We start from the raw sequence: 6000 nt of genomic DNA, 5'->3' as shown, positions 1-6000 counted from the left end.
TGTAGCCCAGGCTGGAGTGCAGTGGCTCGATCTCAGCTCACTGCAACCCCCGCCTCCCGGGTTCAAGGGATTCTCCTGCCTCAGCCTCCCGAGTAGCTGGAACTATAGGCGCCCGCCACCACGCCTGGCTAATTTTTGTATTTTTAGTAGAGACGGGGTTTCACCATGTTACCCAGGCTGGTCTTGAATTCCTCACCTTGTGATTCGCCTGCCTCAGCCTCCCAAAGTGCCCACCGTGCTTGGCCCCAGGCCAAAAGCTTCTTATCCAGTAGACACCAGGGGATCGTTCCCAGGAGGTGGAGGAGGGCAGGAGGGGAGAGAGAGAATTGAAGTCTTAAATAGGGGTAAAGGAGTTTTGGGGGGCAGGGATCCCAAAATGAAAAAGACCCATTTTTCCCTGGACTGGAAGGAGCCCTAGAAATCCTCAGTGGAGATTTCCACAGGAAGAAAACTAGCTTGTGCTTCTCCTGGGTCCTGGTCCCAGGGAACCAATCATAAATCAGTGCAGGGCCAACAGCAGAGGTGACGTGAGCAGAGAGGCACCCAGAAAGGCTGCTCTGACAGCTGGGAGACATGGGGTGGCAGAACCTGGGCCTGAGAGCTGTGGTGGGAACCAAGGTGGCCAGGCCTGGACCAGGACTAGGGAGTCCATGGGAGCAATGAGAAGCGGATGGGACAGAGAGGCCCTTGGAGGCTGGTGTGGGCAGTGGGGAGAGGGGTGAGTGAGCGGAGTGGGAGTAATGGGGGTGAATGAGCTGGGGAGAAGGAGCAGGGTCTGGGTGGTCCCAGTCAGGGCATAGGCTAGGGAAACACCAGGAAAATCCCCAAAGACAAGAGTCCTGAGAGGAATTCAAGCTGTGGCACAAAAGAAATTAACTGTGGAGTATGGAAATTGCAACCCAAACCCAAGTCAAATGGAGAAGCCTTCTAGAAACGAAGCACTGTGGATAGACTCTCTACAAAGTGCTCACTTTCCCAGAGGAGAAGGAACCTTCTGAAATCTGAGCTAGAAATGAAGATGCCCTCATACCCACTCTGAGCTCTGCTCAGAGGCTCCTAAGAGGGCTCCCTTATTAAAATAAAATAATTTCACAATGAAGTGAATAACACAGTTTAGTAATCTGCAACAGAAATACACATGATTATCAGTACCCCTGAGATGAAAACTGAGTGGCTCATTCGGAGCTAAACGTTTGACCACTGACGTCTATAACAGAGTGAAGTGTTCCTGGGATACCGAGAAGGAATACTGGTGACCCAGCTCTCAGGGCTGGGAGTTCAAGAGCCTGAACAAAGGCATGAGAGATTTGGTTGGTAGCAAGAGCCCAGTATCACCCAGAGTTCTTGGGAAGCTATTCAACAAGTTTTTCTAATCGCTTTCTTGGGTGTGCAGCTGTGGTTCTTCCCTTGAAGAAACCAGAAAATTGAGTCAGGTGTGGAGAAGGTGGAAGGGTCGTGGCAGATGCCATGCTCAGCCTGGGGCAATGGGCATCCGAGCCCGAGTGGCAGCTTCCCTGCGGTGGGGGTGGGGGTGTGGAGATGGGCAAGGTTCGCAGGAGTTCCTGTGGGCCAGAGACAAGAGAGGCCAGTCAGCTTCTGGAAGCTGAAAGGACCAGGAGGGCCTTTTAAGAATGAGAAGGTCCTGGGTGGTGGTGCTGGAGGGGCTGCTGGCAGTGGAGAGGGTAAGAACCTGGGGGGCAAACGTGGAGGTGGAAATTCTGCTCCTGTTTGGGAAAGGGCAGGACAAGGGCAGGCACTCTGACCTGGAGTGGGCTCTCCTGGGGACAGACTCCAATGCCAAAGGGACGCTCCCCAGCCTCACACGCCTCAGCTTTGGATTGTTCCACACAGATAAAGACGATGAGGTTTCAAGAGCTTTGGGGTGTTCAGTAAGGCAGCCAGCTTAGGCTTCAGAAAGGTGCTATTCTACAGGGACCGAGTGTGTGCAGCAGGGCCAGGAGGGGCATTCTCGTGGCCTTGTTTGCCACTCCCCTGCTTCCTTTCTGGGGTGGCCTTCACTAGTTCCCCTACCGTCTCCCCCAGTTCTGTCCTGCCCAGGCCCTGGGAGGAACCCAGCTGCTTTCAGGGCACAGCAGCTGAGGGGTTCGCAGCACATTCTGGCACAGGCCGGCAGGGCAGCGACCATCACATCTTCTGGCTCTAGGTGCACTGGGCAAGAGCCTGGGGAATGAGGGCACTTTCTGAACCAGCTTCCAGGACAAAGGGAAGGAGGCCACTGTGCCAATGTGAATATTAAACTCCCACACTTGGAGAAGGAACATCTACCACATACATCCTCCATGAGGCAAAGAATAGGCTGGTGGACACATCTGCAGTTAAGATGCCAGATAAAGGTTAAGACTCAGGTGTGACCTTGCAGGTGCACCTGACCCAAATGTGCCCAAGCCCAGAACAGTGACCATCAATACAATGGCAGTGATAACTGGTAGGGAGGGCAGTGGCCTTCAGGGCTGAGTGCTCACTTCAGGATCCATTGCTCCTGGATCTCACCTTTCTGCAGGGGAAAAGCAAGAACCCATGAGTGCCTGGCCTGGGGTCAAGCGGAGCTGTTCCTACCCCGTGCCCATCTGGCCCCAGCTACTTACAGAGGATGGGCTCAGGTGCCAGTAGATTTCAAGGATGATGTTCAAGAATTGCCTTTAGTCTTGATTCTAATGGCCATTGCGGGTAGGGGCTTTTGGAGGCTGAGGGGAAGGAGGATGACGAGGAAGGAGAGGCAAAATGGTCTCCACATTAATCTGCTGCTCAGAGGTACCGTGGTCTTCCCTAACCTGTGTGGATCTGAAGTGGCCTGGTCCGCATCCTCTGTAAAGGCCCAGCACAGTGGTGTGGGGGAGCTGTGCAGGGGATGCAGGGGGTGTGGGGGTTGGGGGAATGGTGGGGCATGGGGAAAAGCCCCAGATGGACTGATACTCTTTTTCTGATATGGAACCTCCAAGACAAACAGATGAACTTATTTATCATTTTCTGTAAATAAAAGATCAGTAAAGCTGGAAAAAGTGTTTACAAAGGATTTTCCTCACCTCACCAAGGAAGATAAGACAGAGTGTGCACGGCTGAGAGGCAGCCTGGCTCTGAGCTCACCTGGGCCTGTCTGTGTCTCTGCCCAGTTGGCATCTGCTCTTGCCCTTCCCTGGACAGCTCTGACCTCCAGCCACCCATCCAGGCTGGCCCTTTCCCTCTCTGCCTGGGAGGCAGACAAGACTTGGCCTGGCAACATCATCGACACAACTAATACTCCATGTGAAGTCTCCCCCACTTAGAAGAGCATTTCCTGAGGGCCTGGGCTGCCAAGTTCTTAGTATTTATGCCCCAACATTGTCACTTCATAGTTCAGGGGCAGCTTCTTTGAGAATGGAGAGCTCTTGGTTTTGTCTGCAGTAGATATGATACATGCAATAGGAATGCATGTTCCAAAGCTTTGTATTCCAGGTGGGTAACAAGAGTGTGACAGGCACTGAAAGCCCATACACTTATTAATAACAATAGTAATGACATGGCTGTCCCAAGTACCCAGATATTGGATGCCTGGATAGGAGGCTTGAGGCCAATAGATGGAGCAGCCGCAGCCCCAAGCCCAGCACTCCCTAGGGAGCACTTCTTCCGTGGCATGCCTGGCTCCAGATCATCCTTTAGGTCGTAGCTGTCCCTTCTCCTGTCTTCTCTGATAGTCCAGGCTGGATGAGGCTGCCTCATTGCTGGGCTTCCACCTCCCACAGGCATAGCATTCTAAATGGGGATTCTCCATCTGTCTTCTCTATTAGACTGGGCCTGGGGTCGGGGTTCTGCACAGACTGGGCCCCAAGGAGGCGATGTCTCTGCAGCAGGGGCTAGAAAGCAGAGGGTGCACAGGTTGCGGCTGTGCAAGTCTTGGGGACAGAGTGCAGAACCCCAGGTTGGGACAGGAGGCCAGGCCTCTCCAGCTGGGCCCCCTCGGTGGCTTTTTCCTGAGCGCTCTGCTCAGGTGGGCAGGGGACATCTGACGGCACTGCTTGGCTGGCCAAGAACCCTGAGCTGCTTCTGTGATGTCAAAACCAGGCCACGTCATCAGGGCCACCAGCAGAAGCATGACTGAGGTCATGGGCAGACTAAATCTGACACATGTGATGCCATGGAGTGGGTGGCAGAGAAACTCGTCACAGTCACTGAGGCCCAGGTCCCTGCCTGTGGTGGGTACCCCAGAAAATTCCGCTAGGCCTGTGGGGGTGAGTGATGGGAAAGGGAGGTGTGTACCTCTAGCTGGACTGGACCCTAAGGGCCAGGACTTCCAATACTATGGCCCACTCTATAGGGATTGGGTCAGGCCCACAGGGATCCATTAGACAGGATCCAGAGACCCCTCCTGGAATCTCCAGCCCTTTGGCCCTGCAGACTCCAGGCTGCAGTCTTGGGCTGGCTCTCCTGTCCAGGTGGTGGCACAGCCTCCCTCACGCCTGCCCCAGGGATGAGCACGTGTGCACATTTCCCTTCTTGATAGCAATCAGCCCAGCCAGCAGAGGAGGCTTCCCCTAGGCCAGGCTGGGTTGACACGAAGGCCTAGGGTAGAATCACCATCTTAGGTGGGACCAGGTCTCTCCTCAAGGGTTGGCAGGACTGTGGCCTCTGGAGGAGAGAAGTGGTGCCTACAATTTCGCATGAAGCTCCTATAGAGTCAAGGTGAACCTCAAAGGAGACCCGCAGGGTGACCCAGGCCATGCCTCAGTCCACCAAGGGCTCATGGAAGTGCTGTGGCAGCCAGCTACCCGCTGTCCTTGGCAGCCCCCTCTGAATCAGGTTTGGTTTTGGGAACATGTCCCTTCATTCCTCCCTGGCTCCTCAAACAGCAGCAGGTGTTGGGCTGCAGTCACTGGGCCTTTCCGGGGGCTGGGACTGCACCACCTCCTGCCTCCTTTGCTCTGTCTGGTTGGCCCATCCTAGCCTCCTCCCATGGCCCCACACCCTGCCTCTGGGGACCTCCAATCCATATTCTTGCCTACAAAGACCCTGGGTCCTCCCAGTCTCCTCACCCTCTGACCCCAGGCTGCCAGCCCCTCAAGGTCACCTCTAGGCAGTCACAGCTCAAGCCAACAAACCTCACCATGCTTGTTGCCTGTAGCCCCACCTCAGGGCCTGACTTTACCTCTGTTTCACAGAGAACACAGAAGCCATTGTCCCCTCTCACCACAAACCTGTGGACCAACCCAGCCCACCCTACTGTACATTCCCCACCAGACGGACTGGGCCACCCAGACAGTCTTTCCCTGAGCTCTCTGTGAGGGGTCTGCGATAGCTGATGCTGGGGCACCGCCTGTGCTAGCCAGCCAGCCATCTTGCCCACTCCCGGCTCACCTCCATCAGAGAGGAAGGAGCTCAAACGTCCCTGTCTGGAAGGTGCACCTCTGACCCTGTGACTCCTCTGGCTGCCCCATCTCCCTCCTTCCCTTCAGAATAAAACTTCAAAGCATCTTCTACCCTCTGTCTCACCGTCACTCGCTCCTCAGCCCACTGCCAGCAGCCTTGTCCCATCGCACACTGTAGCTGCTCCCCAAGAGGCCTCAGGGATCTCCGCATGAGTAATCACAGTGGTTACATCTCATCCTCACCCTGCTGTCCACTACTGCTACTAGCATCACCCCCTGAGGCTGTAATTGTCTGATGCTGCCCAGGGCTGCTCAGCCTCTGGGTTGGACTGTCCTGCTTACCTCAGTCCTGGTGATGTCACTTCCTAGCTGCATCAGCTCAGCTTCTCCGAAACTCAGTTTCCTCACTGGGAAAACAGGACTAATAACAGTACCTGCCTCACAGTTCAGCATGAGGATTAAATGAGTTCAGCCATAAAAAGAACTTAGTTCCCCACTCTTCACAAGTGCTGCTCAATAGAAGTCAGCTGTGAGAGCGCTTCCCTTCAGCCAGTCCTCTCCACCCTGACAGAGCCTACCTAGTCCAGCTTCCTGCCATCTTTATCACAGAGGACTCCCAATGTCCCCTCACTGGCCACGC

The sequence above is a fragment of the Sapajus apella genome, unplaced genomic scaffold (assembly GCF_009761245.1).
Source record: "Sapajus apella isolate SASKATOON/1434 unplaced genomic scaffold, GSC_monkey_1.0 scaffold1, whole genome shotgun sequence".
Taxonomy (NCBI): Eukaryota; Metazoa; Chordata; class Mammalia; order Primates; family Cebidae; genus Sapajus; species Sapajus apella.
This window is presented reverse-complemented; position numbering follows the sequence as displayed.